General features: G+C 40.0%; 1 protein-coding gene across 12 annotated transcripts in view; it reads left to right on the top strand.

Moving 5' to 3' along the window:
• Positions 1-15,818, top strand: part of ZBTB20 (zinc finger and BTB domain containing 20) — a 474,904-nt gene that overhangs the window by 204,717 nt on the left and 254,369 nt on the right. The window lies entirely within an intron of this gene.

Here is a 15,818-nt window from a genome sequence, read left to right as displayed (position 1 = left end):
TAGTTACAGTTATTTCTTTAATTGGGAAAAACTTATCCTTACTGAATGTGTCACAGTTTCAGCCCTCATGGTAACCTCCTGGTTAGGATTATGGGTCAATTTGGTTCATCTTACTAACATATGGCCTAGGAACTGGATGCTGGCAGCATCTTCAGAGTTTGGGGAAAAAATGCAGTCTCTTTGTGTTGATGGCTGGGAATTTCTCTGTCTCCAATAACTAGTCTTATCCAAGCTTTCAGCTGTGATTTCATTTCAAAAAACATCATACTGCAAGATGTGTATTTCTCCCTTTTCCAGGTGGAAGAAATTTGTAGTTCTTTAGGAACTCTGTAAAACATAACATTAATTCTGGTTATATTTACACTGGGACAAATCTTACCCTGGTTTATGTTAATATGAAATTTACCACTCTGTTACCAAAGCCAGGACTTGGCATATGAGAGTCTTTTCCTGTTTAGTGGGAAGCACTTGCTGATTGACCACTTTGTGAAGTCATGGATGTGTTATGCTATCCAGCTTTTCTCCAGAGCAACGCACTACTACAAGGCTTTTTTTGTGGAATTTCAGTGTTTACGCATGATGTGAAAACCAGAAGGATGTGCACACCTAGATTAATGTTTCACTTTGCTGGCAGTGGTTGCAGTTTTACTGAAAGTGTCATAATAGCTGATGTTTTTCTTAAAGACTGTACTCTTGAAGTAAACAGATAATGTCAAATTCTTTGTTTTTTGTTTATAAAATAAGTTTCTAGTCCTCGTGATTGGAGGGAAGGTACTGAATTTATGATCAAAGCGCAATACAAAGGCTCAGGAATGAAAAAAATATAAATATAAAGGATTGTGCTTATTTGATTGTTTAATAATACTTTTAAAACTTTAGAATTTTCAGAGGAAAAATGGGGAAAATTCTGAAAGGCAGGAGGGAAACAGCATGAGCTCAGGATCTGCAGTAGTTCATTTGCATTTTGTTTTCAGCTTGGTCTGAGGAACAGTCTAGTGGTCTGTATAGTAGCTTTGAAATCCCTATGCAAGTTGAATCTGTATCTACAGTATCAGCAGCAGGACTAGGAATAAAATTCACACCTTCACACCTCTACAAAGAACAAGTATAGCAGTGAGAATTTATTACATATTTAGCTGGCCATTTAAACAAAGATTACTGAGACTGTTCTGTCTGGTATTACTTATCTGTGTCTTTATTAGCTGACCAAGGAATGCACTGTTTGTCATTCATCCATGTGATGTTTCCGTGCCTCTGCCTGCTTGCTTGGCTAGATTTCCTCTTCTCTCCCCTCTTGTAAATGTTTGGGCAGAGAATGTACTTACTAAATCAAATTTCCAAGTTTTTTTGTGTTTTTTTTTTTTTTTTTATATATTTTGCTGGTTTAATTCCTTAAATTAGGATCATCACTGTTAGTAAATGTTATGTTCCCATACACACTAGTCATTAGAATTGCTATGGGAATTGCTGGGTAGAATTGTAAGTTCTTTATTGTGTGGGAATCCGACTGCATGATACGGAGGGTCTTCTATGACTCCAAGAGCTGTGAAATAGCTTTCAAGACTTAAAATGAATGGTTATGAATAATTTGGCTTTTTTTTCTCTGTAAATTCCATTACAAAAGTAACAATAACAATAAAGCTGCAGATGAAATACTTAGTTTGCCTAGGGAATTGCTTAGTTTGTTATTTGGACCGTAGTACTACCCAGTCCCCAAACAGGTCTGTCTCTAATAAATGTTTGTATAGAAATTAAGAGATTGCCCGTGCTTTAGATCTTCATAATCTACATCAGAGATTCATACAATTGAGGGGAAACATTGATATAGGCAACATATGAAAGGACATTGTGGTGATTATCCTTTTGTACAGATGGGCCAAGCAATTCTGAATTGTATAGAATGTGGTAGGGACAGGACCATTCTGTGGATGAAACAAAACAGTGAAACTTGTGACTTTTTTGTTTTGAAGGCTAAAAATTTTAAAGAAACTTAGCTGAGAATTGACTTCCAGATAGAATACTTTTGATTTTCAGCTTCTTTCCACAAAAAAAAAAAATTCTTTCAATTTTCATTAAAAGTCTTGGTCTTTCAAAAACCTCATTCAGCTGCAAATAAAATTTTTATTGATGTTTTCACAAATACATTTATTTTTTTAACAGCGTTTGTTGGGGAACAGTTGGAACCTAGTAATAGTGGTCTGTGGGACATCAGTTTTTGTAACTGCCATGGCTTGAAAACTTCTTGAAAGGAACCTAAAAATGTATATGACTTCCTAAAGGCAAGTGCCAAACCACTCCCATACACTTTTGGAATCTGCTGGGATTCTTACCAGGGTATTTCTCCATAGGTTGTAATTCAAAACAGCATTGCCTGTAAGAGACTTTTGGTAGAGAGTATCTCCAAAATTTTAAGTCAGTTCCTAACTGTGTTTTGTCGATGGGAGGGAGAAGTAGTGTTTTTCTTTGTCTTACCTTGATTTTTCTGTTTCTTAAAGAGAATGACTAGTTGCAGAAGAAAATAAAACTAGGTACCCATTGCTTTTCCTTGCCTTGCTTCCACTTGGTCCCATATCCATCCTTTTTCTAGTGAGCAAATCAGAGCAGGTGCCAGGAGTGCTGCTTCCCCAGCCAGCACCATAAGGAAACTGTCTGGCTGTACTGAGAAAGTTTTCCCAGCTCTGTGTTTATTAGCCTTGTGAGGAGAAGCAGGAGCATTGAAAGCTTTTTGGAAACTTAAGGAAAAAAGAAAAAAAAAAAGAAAGAAAAAAAAGAAAAAAAAGAAAAAAAAAAAAAAACCAACAAAAAACCCACAACCCAGCGTTTTATATTAGGGATTTTATACAATGCTGACAAAAAACCCAAATTTTTAAGGCTCTATTTTCATCCAGTAAATCTTTGGAGTGCCTTGAAAACTTGAAACTTCTTTTGCTAGAGCACTTCAGAGCAGCTACAAAGCTGTTGTATGTAAAATTTGTACTGTTTAGTTTCTGAAAATCAGGTGGGTTTTCCTGGACCCTGAAGAATAAATTTAAAGGTACAGAGAAAACCGTGAGTCTGCCCTCTAGATCCAGTGCAGTTTAGGGTGGGGGCAGGGTTATACGTTAGCAGGTCTTAAATAGAAATCTTTGTTTTGCCTCAGAAAGCCAAAGGACACTGTAATATTTAAATCAATCTCCAATAAAAATAAAATAAAATAAAGGAAATGATGCAACTTGGCAAATAGATCTTGACCTCGTGCTATTTTTATAAGTCAGACAGATGTGCAGTCTCCGATAAGCTGGTACCCGGGACGAGCTATCAAATCAGAAATCTGTGGAGTCACTCTTCAAATCCCAGCACTAATCGCAATGATAAAGAGCTACCTTTCGATTAATCCTGTCCTGGACTTTAGACGAAAGATACTGCAGTTTAATTACTGAGTGAAATCCACTTTGTCTGATCTGCCAGTCTGCGCTGTAATGTCATAATATAATCAGCTTCACCCCTGTCTGAAGCTCTAGGGCTGTGAAGTCCAAGGACTTGTTTGATTGGAAGAAATAAAACGATGTTCAAACAACCACCAGCCACAGGGCTGTAATTACCAAAATCTTGTTTGCGTCTGTCTGTCATTTTCACCATTGGTTTTTTTATGACACAAAGAAGCAAGGAGAGATCATGGTGGATAAGAACAGCGACCTGACAGGTGACAGGGGTGGTTTTCTTGTAGAAAATAATCATTGTAAAATATTCAGGCTAATTAAACTGGGTCTCTTTCCTGCATATTTCCCATCAGCTTTGGTGACACATGCTGGTTCAAGCAAAGCCAGCCATCGGTACTTTCATTTCATAATTAAAACTTGTAACTGAGCTGGGAGTGCCGCCACTGGAGGTTCCAGCGCAGGGATGGAGTCGTGTGAGTGTGAGAAATCGTATTTCTACTCATGTGAGAGAGGCAGCAGGTCTGCCCCAGTGGGAGATGTTTCCTCCCACCCCTCTTAGTGGATTTAGCCATGATTTGGAGGGAGTGTTTCTTGAGGCAAAGAAAGAGGCCATGGCTTGTTGTAACACATTACTCAGCATGCCTCGCACAGGTGCAAGGCTCACCCCTCACAGCAGTGTGGCAGCTCATTGCACCAACTCACGCTGAAAGCAGTGGGAGAATTTAGGATGCTCCTGATCTTCTGATGTCAGGCCTTCTTCCCCTCCACCTCCTTTATTAAAGGTGCAGCCGGGGAGGGTTGGTAGAATTTCTTTTCAATGTACCATGGAGAGTATTGTTCTGGAAAAGCTCATTACTTTTTCCAGGCTCATTTCACAGAGCTGACTGAACAGCGGTGACTTCCTTTCACCTCTGACCTCGGCAGAGCTGGATCATTACCAAGAGGTGAAGAGATCCAAAGTTTTGAATACATATTTTGTTTAGGTTTTTTTCTGGCCATGCCAGGGAGGTTGTGGCTGTGGTGTGGAAAGCACAGCTGACAAAGCTCGCAAAAATGGTTTGTTCTCAAGTTATTGCTAGACATTCTAGCTCATGGCTAGAAAAGGAAACACACATTTTATCTAGCTCCATCTTTTAGAGAGGGCACTCCTAACCTGTGATTTGGTTAAGTGTGATAGGATTTGCTGACATCTTTTCATTGCTTAGGTTTTCTTCCCCCAACCATCTCAAGATCCTTCTTTATCTCACATTATTTTCTTATCATTTAATTTTGCAACTTCTTTGTCTTTTGGCCATTTCCACACAGATCTTCCTTCTTCTTCTTACATGATATAGTCACTCAGCTCCTTACCATCTCAGTTGCACTTTGGGCACTCTATTCCACCCATCTAGAACGGAGTTCTTACACTGTCACTTTCTCCCAGCTCTTCTGCCCTAAAAGCATTTCTGGTTTCCATTTGTTTTTATCGAATAAACTGGCAGATTATTGTGAATCACAACTGGAGTTTGGCAATAATCCCTGTGCTGCCTCCTCCTCACAGAATGGGCTCATTCAACACCTATAACTGAAGGGGCCAAGCACGGGTTGAGATGAAAGCTCTCTGGGTGTCCTGTGGGTGGATTTCTGTGCACACACCAGTTCTCTGTGCTGCAGAATCAGAGCAATGTCTTGGGGCAGGGACTGGGGGTGAGGAAGGATATCAGACAGAAGTTGTTAGCAGTATGTGTCTATGCCTTAAACTTGCAGCACATTTACTTTCTTCCTCTTCCTTTTGTTGCCTGTGGCTGACAGCAATGCCTGGCATTGCCTGTCAGCAGGGATGGCATGCAGGGTGTTTTGCAATGGAAATCTGGCTTTAAACCTAACTGGGTTTGTCACTACTGTTTTAACTTCTGAGTGGTATTTAAACATTACAGTCTGCAGATTCTGTTGCAGCAGGATCTATCTGGAGGAGGCTGTCTAGAGAATCTCCTCTGAAGCAGCTCTGACCAGCAGCAATGGCCCTAACATTTTATTTGAGTACTTTCACCCTCCGTCTAATCCTTTCCTTTAGGAAAAGAAATGTCAGAAAGAAGATGTGCACAGCTTCTTTTAAATCCCAAGAGTGTTTTTCAGCATGAAGAAGTCCATCTGCTTTCATGGTCTTGCAACAACCACTGGTGTCTAACTTCCCAGGGGAAATGTATCAGGGAAACCTGAACAATAGTTGTATGGCCAGTTGCTACAGGAGTTACTTATTTTCCAAATACAAGGATAAAGGAGAGCAGAGGGTAGCATATAACAGTACCTAAGAAGAAAAGAAGAAATTAGTCTATATTGATTAGAATAAATTGTGTTAGTTCCTAAGAGGAAAAGGATACATGCAGGTGGAGTACAAGTTTCATGTGGAAACGCCGTATTACAATATAGAGTGATGTTAAAGTCCCATCTCTCTAAAGACTTGAGTTCATACTCAGGTGTTTGGTGTGCTTACAGACACAAAGATGGGGCGTCCTTAATGGCTCTCACAAGCTTTGATGTGGGGATTTTTGTGTGCATGATGCTGTACCGCAGCCCAGCTACATTTTGGGGCTTTCTGCATAGATGTGGCACAGGTTCTGGGGTAGTTTTAGACTACCAGCAGTTCTTTGGACTGACATAGGAGCTTGTCAGAAGACCCAACTCAAAATGTTTATGGCTGTATAGATTATTTTAGTCCCTTACCTGCTCTGGAAAAGTGAAATTTCTCTTCTCTTTATTGTTCAGGGATGTTTGTAAGTTCATTGTCTTAGATACCATGGCATCTTCTGCAAAACTACGGCGCTATTAGCCATGGTACTGTGTGAATTAATGATTTTTGCTGTGCAAAATCAAAGCAGCAATGATCCTCAGTTAGAGTGCGTAGCACAGGTAGGAGGAGACTAGAGGAGAAAGGGGAACAGCAGGCAGAGGAGTGATCTGATGATTGGAGAGGAAAAGCAGAAGACTCAGATCCCATCCTTCATCACCCATGATGCTGTCTGTCCATATTTACTCCTTAGCCCTCATACTGCTCGCTCGCATAGTTTTGTGCCAATGCCCATATTAGCCCCACAGTTTAGTCTGAGCTCCACATGCACATGGCTCACGATGACATTTTTACAAGTACTTTGAAATGTTACCAACACATTCCTGGATGCCACATGGCACAACCAAAACCTGTTGGAAGTAATGAGACTTGTATATGCTGGGAGCAGTTCCACTCAGGTGCATGAATCAAATCCAACTCATGGAGAATCAGGAGCAAGAGTGAATCTCAAGTCTGTTCCTCAGATGTGTGCAAAGTCCTGGGAAGTAACTAATTTTCTAATTGAAAATTATAGAATCATAGACTCGCTAATGTTGGAAGACACCTACAAGATCAAGTCCAACCTTTGACCAAACACCACCATGTCAACTAGACCATGGCACTAAGTACCACATTCAGTCATTTCTTGAACATTTCTAGGGATGGTGACTCCACCACTTACTTGGGCAGCCTTTGCCATTTGCTCCAATGCTTAGCCATCATTTAAGTGAAGAAATTCTTCCTGATGTCCAGTCTGAACCTCCCCTGGCACAAGCTTGAGGCCATTTCCTCTTGTGTTACTAGCATGGGAGAAGAGGCTGCCCCCCACCTTGCTACAACTTCCTTTCAGGCAGTTACAGAGAGCATTAAGGTGTTTCTTGAGCCTTCTTTGCTCCAGGAAAATTGCACCATGGTGCTGATGCGAGCACTTCATCATTATCTTCATCTCATCATATGCCCTCTTTTCTCTTTAGCACAAAGACTTGGATTAAGAGAGCTTTTTGGTCACTTCTGGTGATGCAGAGATTGAAAGCTTCGGGGGTCTAGACCTGAAGGTACTTCACCAGGTTGTTTTTTTTTTTTTTTATAGTGTTTGAGAGTTTGAGACCTGGTATTTATATCCCAATGAAGAAAATTCTTATCTACTGGCCAGCCTTAATTAAACTTATCCTTTCCCTAGCAGCAAGCCTGATGGCAGCTCACTCTTCTCTTTGTCTAAGCATGTCACTTTGTGCACCAGACAGAGGGGTGCTGAGAATCCCAAGGAAAAAGGGGAGCCAGGTCTTCCACTCAGCCCAGAGAAGGTAAAGCATATCCCAGAACTGCACGGAATGGCTCCTCATCCATTTACTAATGAGCACCTTACTGACATCAGCCAGCCTTGCGTGTCATCAGCCACATCACCCTGGCATTCATCAGAAGGCAGGGCTGTGTTTATACTGCATGTGGGTCATGCTTTCCCCACCTTTTAGATGGAAGTTGAATTGAAGCCCTCGCGATTCTGCAAGAGTCAGAGGAGAGTTGGTATTTTTGGTCTCCAGTCCTGCCAGTGCTGTTAACAATGTTTTAAGGGCAGAAGGCAACTGCTAATTGTGATGTAACTTGAATGATTTCATCGCTTCACTCCTCTCACCCTACTGGGACATTCATCAACTCTTCCTGGTCACTGTTGACCTGGGATGCCAGAAATCTGGCAATCTCAAATCGCAGCTTAGCCAGTTGATTTATCCACTCTGGTCCATTTCTTTAAATGTTTGTTTGTTTGTTTGTTTGTTTGTTTGTTTGTTTGTTTGTTTGTTTGTTTGTTTTACACAGCTATTTGCAGAATAATTTCATGCTTAGAGTTGTGTGGAGACTTATGATTTAGTTGTGTTTTAGAATTGTTTCTTTTCCACACAGATAAACTATATCGTGTCAAGGGTGAGGAGAAACCTCATTTTAACATCCTGTTGCTAATCCCCCATGCTGTGCATTTTTCCCTAGACCCATTTGTCTCAAAAATCACAAAATACCCTTTTTTGAATGGTTATCAGTTGTAGACTCTTTCTCCCCTTCAGCATAAAGGGTAGTTCAGAAACCAGGGGCAGCTTACTAGACTGTCAGTGCCTCTACTGAATTCATCCACAGGTCTAAAGAGATCAAAATTCTTTGAACTGCCCCTATCTGTTGCCAGTCTGAAGAGAAATCCCTTAAGCTTTCTCTTTTCTTGTCCTATGCGGTCTCCCTTTGTCAGTTCACGTCCAAGGTCCCCATTTTCATTTTTCGTCGGGATACCAGGAGCTCTAGCAATATCTATCTTTATAAAGCCTTCAATGAGAGAGCAAGAGACTGAGCAGGGGGGTGTGGGGAGAAGAGTAAAATATACTGGGTGAGTATCTGACCCTGGAGTACCTTCTGCTGTCTCTGAGAACCGCAACCTTATCGAGAAGCACATTTGTGGCTTCTGTGGCAAAGGATGACAACAAAAGCAACTTTGTCCACCACAATGACTATTCAGAATTGAGGCCTGGATTTTAAAACAAATGCATTTGGAGCAGAGATGTGGAGAGGAGGAGAAGCACAAGTGTTGCTTATTGGGGGCCCTGCAGACAGAAAATTATTGTGTTTCTAACGCTATTGATTTTTTGCAGCAGCTGATATTTCAATCTGAGTGCAGCATGTCTGAGAGTCTACGCACACTGTCAAGAAGAAATATGATAGTGTCTTAAAAGATTAATAATATCACTGGTCCTCAGGAGGCCTGTCTTAATTCACTGGCCTGTTCCTTGGCATGTACTGTAATTTATCTAGTCTGATTTGAATAGCAAATGGCAATCGGCTGCCATTAGGGAAATAGGCATCAGTCTTATTGATCCAGGATGGGCTGGATTTTATTTAAGGAGAGCTGCAAAATGTTATTAACTTCCGGATGAGAGGCTGGGGGTGGAGAATTTTTTGCAGTGTTCCAAGGCGGGATGAATTACACTGAATCCTAAAAGTCCTGAAATAAATAATGGAAGGGGGGGGGTGGTCAACTGCTACCCTTTTGTTTTCAAAGACACCAGTTATTTCCAGCATAACTGTTCTGTTTCCTGGGCGCTCTGTCTGTCTGTTAATGACTTAGTTGTCATTGTTGGGGGCAAGGGTACTAACATTTGGGGAGAAGAAAAAGGGATGGATGATCTTCCTATCAGTTCAGATAAAGCTGGAATTGACTCTTCACTGTGACACATGAACTGTGGGTTTTCCAGGCCCCTCACTATGCTTCACAAGAGTTATGCAGTTTAACCTCTTCGTGGGGAATATGTAATCCTTGCTTTGTGTGTGTTTGGAATGGCCACCAGTGCTTCCTGCGGGGAGCAGCTGATGTGGCTAGAAGGGAGGTAAAGGTTCTGTCATACCAGTTCTTGCCAGCAGTCACCAGGAAGAATAAAAAGAGGTTTTGGGTAACATTTAGGTGTTCTGAATACAGCTTTTTTTTTCAGTGGACAACGTTGTTAAATGTCATGTTGAGCTGTGGATGTGAGGAAGTCTGGTGCAGTTTCTGTCTCTACACTAACACAGGGACGAAATCTTATGGCAGTATTGGGAACCTGAAAGCTGAAGGCTTTTTAGTAAAACTAATCATAAAGAAGTAAAATTGCAGCAAATACCTTGGGAAATTTCCAGTCTCATGGTGTGCCACTGTGGAATAACCTCCCCAGGGAAGAGGTGGGAGCCCAGTTATTTGGCACTCTCTAAAGTTAGACTAGATAGAGCATCAGGAAAACTAGTATAAGGAATACTCCAGCTCAGGTGGGAGGATGGACTAAATGATTAAATACCACAGGTCTCTCCGGCTTTAATCGCTGTAACTCTTTGATACATCAGACTCTCCCAGCAGGAATCACTAAAAAGAAAGATCCAGGAGTGCTGTCTATTAAAAGCTTAGAGCTACTTCCGCTTCATCAGGAGACACTGTGAGGAGCAGCGGAGGAGTGTTGTACGTAGGGGGAGTTCAAAGCTCCCCTCCAGTCCCACTCGTACTGGGAAGCGTGCTCCTTAGGGAGCAGTGTGGGAATGGGGGCTCCGGGGAGCTCACAGACTGTCCTGCGCCAGGCTCCCTGCAGGAGGCACTGGGAGGGCTGGGCTGGGGCTGCTCTTTCAGGAGCTGGGAAGTCTGCAGTGGAGAAAGGGATGGGGAAGGGAGGGTGCTCTGGTCAGTGTTGGCTCTTTTACCTTTGAGAAGATTCTTGAAGCTCACAAGAAGATCTTGTGACATCTTTCTCTAACTGTATTAACAATAAAGAGGAAAAAGTGCAGCAACATTTCAGAGAAGTAGCTTCTTGTTACTTGCGTTCATTTTGTACCTAAACCGTGGGGATAGAAAGCAAAGCTCTACAGGAAATGGCCACGCACAAAAGCAATAAAATAAATTGAAACTGACTTTGGGGCTTTTTTGAGCAGTGGTAATTGCTATACATTGTGATGTTTGCATAAGAAATTAGTTAATGTGTAAGAGAATGACATGTGATATATTTTATTTGCCTGATGACTGTAGTCTCTGAGTGAATGACTTATTAAGGTTAATAAAAAAAATTTGCTTGTGACTTGTAATAATTCGATTGCTAGAATTTAACGTTCCCTTATGCACAGTTGCCTAAAGGAGGGAAACTAAATTATACATACGTTCTAATGACCAACTGGCTATGCTTTTATTTATTTCTTAATAGCGGTTTGAGAACAAACAATGTGTTCTAAATGGTTGGTCTGTCTGTCTTTCTGCCTGCCTGGGCAGGAACGTTATGGCTTTCTTAATTCTCCCGTGTGATTTATCATCCCCAATTCATTGTTTTGCATAACTCTGCTCAAAATGAAGAAATGTCATTATTTTGCAGTGAAAAAGTTGTCATTTGCATAATGCCTGCCATTAATTATTGTGAGACTAATGCAGTTGTTGATATTTTTAGGGCACAGTGGTACATCCTGCACCTTGTATAATGTCATTCTGAAAACATGGGTAGTTAATAGGTGCCACAACACTGCACAAATGCAAGAAAGGAGGAGAAGAAGAAGAGGAAGGGCACATAAAGGAACAGGCTATGATCTTTATTTAGATTTTTCTTTTCCTGAAATACATGTTGAGAGATGACTATAAACAGAAGCAAAAGCTAGGAAGCTGTGACACCTGAGAGAATGAGGAAATGAAGAATCAGAAATGTTCCTTTCTACGTATGCTAGTCAAGGTAGACCTAAATAAAACTGTCTCATGCTGATGTTCCCTGGAATCTGAGAAAACTCCTGGCAGTAGTCAGTGACTGTTATTCCATAAGAGGCAGTTCTTCCTCTCAGAAAAGTCATCTGTTACTTGTTTTAGTGGCTTATTTATTTCTACAGTGTAGTTATTTTATGATTCTTTTACAAACCTGTAAAGAGAAAAGGGCAGCTTTCATGAGACAACCTTCTGCCCCATGGTAGTGGGCAGTTTCTGAGCCTGTGGTAGTGATTGTATGCTAATGGGAAGAAATTGCTTCAGAAGACCATTAAACATCAACAGATTCTAAGGCTTTTGGTATCTTGACTAGAAAATAAGAAGCTCTACATCCCTTTGCCATTCTACAGATCTACTATGTCCTTTCTCTGTTTGCTGATGTATCTTAAAATGCCAGGAGGAGAAAACATGGCCATTTACTCCTCAGATCCTGAGATTCACTGCCTCCAGAGGGATTGTTGTTTTGTCTCCTGTTTTCTGCCATTAGAATTAAAACAACAACAAAGAAAATTAAACCACAAAAGTTCAAATAATGCTAAGAGTCTAACTGAAACCCACAAAGGGCAGGAAATTCATCTCCAAACATTGCCAGGCTGTCCTCAGCTCACCCTATTGTCACAGAGAACTGAAAGTTGTTCCTACAGTGTGTGATCTTACAGACCACAAATGCTGCAATATGTAGGCACAATAGAGGAACAGACACTGAGCATTATTCTCAGTTTCTTGGATATGGTAGGTGTGAGACAGACCCTTAAGGTAGCAGAACATAAGGCTATTTTTTAATGTGTTTTCATGTGCTTAGAGCACAAGTGCAGTATCTAGTGTGTTCCATAAAGTTGTCATTCCTAGTTACAAACTACACCACTACTACAAATTGCAGTCCTCAACATTACAGAAACGGTCTGTGTGTCAGTGGTTGATTTCTTACATCCATACCACTGCCCCTGCTTGAAACTTTTTAGAAAAATATAATTTTAAATACCTCATGCTGGCAGGAATCCTAGAGAATGCAGGTCAGAAGGAGAAATTTCTGCCTAAGATTGTAACAACAAAATGTCATAACTTTGCTCTACATTGTGCCAATGATCTGAATGTCTCCAAGGGCTTTGCATATCTTGTAGCAATGTATCCTTTGAGACGCTTTTCCTAACTCACAGGATTAGAGAGATGGTGTGGTAGGAAGGAGGTCCCTGTCCATGGTATCCCACCCCCACTGGAGGGGTTTATGCTACAGATGAGCTGCCGATCTGATGGAAGAGCAAGAATTCTCGGAGTGCTCCTTCTGTAAGATGAGTTCAGGAGATGCTCAGCACGCCTTAGAATGAACAGATCTAAATTTCCTTCCTGTCCTCAATACAGGCTCCCTGTGTGGCCACAAAAAAATTCACATCATTTCTGTCATAATTTTCATCAGTGAGGAATTAAAATCATTCCAAACATCTGAGAGTACATTGTGAGGATTAATTCAGCAAGATTGTTGAGATATTCAGATGCTATATTGATGAGTATCACAGAAAATCCAGAAACAAAACCCCATCTTATTTCATGCAAGACTTGGATGCCACTCAGTAAACAAGGCTTGAGGCCACACACTGAACAGAGAGGATAAAAAAATGAGTATTTGAATTAGTCTCATTTCCTGGATACTATCCATTATACAGAACACAAAATATACAATCATAACATGGAAGATTGTATTGTAACACTACAGCTGTTGTGACAGACTTCATTTTGATATTTTCATACTTTTGCATGCTTTGCTCTGTGACCTGAATGTTTTTGCTTGGTTTTAAGAGGCATTTTTGAGCATAACATGCACAACAGACTAAGTGCAGTTCCCACAGAAATCACTCCATAGTGTGAATGCTGAACAGCCATTAGAACCAAAGGGGGTATCATCACTGGTAATTTCATGAGTTTGGTGGTTTTCATCTCAGAAATGAATATCACCTATTGGAATCTCCTCCAGTTAGGAAAATATGTTATATCTCTACATCGCAAGTCTCCTGAAAGAATATCTTGTTCTCCAAACATTTCTCTGTTTCGCTCTTAACATTTTGTCCTTAGCATACTTTAACTATGGTTGTACCTGGGGAAGGATATTAATCAACATCCAGTATGTTGACAGTGTAATAGTAAATCATCAGTTGCAGCCATAATCCATGTGCTCCATAAATTCATTTTGAAGCTGGAATCTCTGTGATCTATGTGTTAGCCATGTTGAAGCTTAGCTGCTGTCTGATCCACGGCAGATTGGTTCATTCTGCTCTTCAGAAATGTGCATTTCTTAGTGTGGGGTAGTGTTTTCTGCTTTTGCATCGTTGTGTTTAATAGCCCTGATGGAAAGGGCTGTTAAAGCCTGAGCTGTATTTTCTGATTTTGTCTGGTTGCTTTTTGAAGCCATTTTTCCTTTTGGCATCAAAAGCATCCTGTGCCGATGAATTCCACAATTTAATTACGGACTGTGTGAAAACATACTTCCTTTTGTTTGCTTTAAACCTGGTGCTTGATAACTTCTTTGGATGCTTTCTAGAAATATGTAATGAGAAATAGGGAGCAATTATTAACAGTTCACCTTGTCCTTGTTTGTTATGATTTTATCAAGCTCCTTTATATTTCTCTCAATCATTTATTTTCCAGGGCAAAGAACCCAACTCTTTTTAATCTGTCCTTGCACAGAAGTTGTTTCGTGCTTTGAACATCTTTGTGCCCTTTTCTGCATCTTTCAGGCTGCTTATTTCCTCTTTTGTCTTCAGAGTTAAAACCCACAGAGTGTTCAGTATGTGAGTCTGTGATGGATTTTATTAGAAGGATGTCATTATGATTTTAGTTTTATTTTCTAGCTCTTTCTTAATAATTCCTAAGGGGTTTTTAAGGGTTTTTCTACTCCTTTAGCATCAATTCTGAATATTGAGCTTGTTCTTTCATAGGTATATCCACAAGGATTCCATGCTGTCTTTCCAGTGTAGCAATAGCTAAATTAAATCCTATTTTGTTGTATGAATACTTAGTATTTTTGCTCCTATGTCATGATAACTTTCTTTTAGAAAATTACTTTGGTGAGGGTTTTCATATTTTTTAATTTTAGCAGCATATGCCCATTGCCTCCGTTTGAGAACTCTATGGATTTGTGAATCACAATTTTCATCTGCAAAAATTCATGTTGTATCTTCCATGTTTTATCTACTCAAGTGTCTGTTATTATTTATGATAATTTCTACCAGTTTCTATGGCACAGACTATAGACCAAGTGATCTATGTGGATCTTCCTAAAGCCCTTTTTTACTACTGCCATTAAATCACTTTCTGTTCTTTTGTTGTGCAAGAGTTATTAGTTAAGCTCTTTCATGACTGAATTTCTTTATAACAGTTTCTTTTATAACTGTTAGATGGGAACCATTTATTCTTTCCATTGCACATTTTCTCAGATTTAACCTTCCAGAGAAGGGATTTAACTTGTAAACCTTTTAAAATACTCTGTAGTGAACACAACTGCAAGGAATTTATTTGGGATTTTTGTGCTTTGAACACCCCTTTTGCACCTCATCTGTTGGCAGAGGCAGATTTTATGTAAGGTGTCCAGAAAGGTTATTTATGGCTTTAAACAGTTGTTACTCAAGATTTTCATGGGCCTGCCTTAGTCAACATTTTCTTTTTTAAAAAATCAACAAATTACACACTTTTTCCTGCTTTCTGTGTTTCAGTATAGCTTCTTTTTCACTGGTGTCTTTTTACTTCTAGTAAATCCCTTCACTGGGCTTGCTTTAAAAAATCCTATTATTTCCTTGTCTTCACATGTGGCTGTACATTTGTTTTGTGAGTTCTAAGTAGAAATGAATTACTACAGGACAACTTTCAAAGTTCTTGCATTTAAAGGAACCATATTATGCATTTCTCCTGGAGATTTTTGCCCTCTTGCAAAGGATTTTCCATCTAAAGTGGCAACCGTATTATGACAGTTTACAACCCAGCATATTCAGGTAACTCAGAACTGTTTAGGGATCTCTTTAGTACCTCAGGCTGTAATTTGCTCTGTCTGCCAGACAAACTGCTGAGATGTTCCTCAAAATGATTGAGGCAGACGACTGGGGGTCAGGATTATTATAGCTGTTCTAAGGAAAGGCTTTCCTATTACTTGTAAGAGACATGAATCTCTGATAACATATCTTCTAACAGTAGCATCTTAAGACATTTTACCCTCAGCTGCTTCTTTTTAATTTCCTTTTTCTGTTGTTCCTTGTTTTAAATACGATTTTCTTCCTGAAATTGTATATTACTGTAGTGGATTGTGTTGTTATTTTTTCCATCATATAGAGAACTGAATTTACTTGCATTATGTTCATTATTACAAAGTGGTTCTTTA

This window comes from Hirundo rustica, chromosome 2, assembly GCF_015227805.2.
Source record: "Hirundo rustica isolate bHirRus1 chromosome 2, bHirRus1.pri.v3, whole genome shotgun sequence".
NCBI lineage: Eukaryota > Metazoa > Chordata > Aves > Passeriformes > Hirundinidae > Hirundo > Hirundo rustica.
The sequence above is the reverse complement of the archived record's forward strand: the minus strand, read 5'-3'. Positions and strand labels throughout refer to the sequence as shown.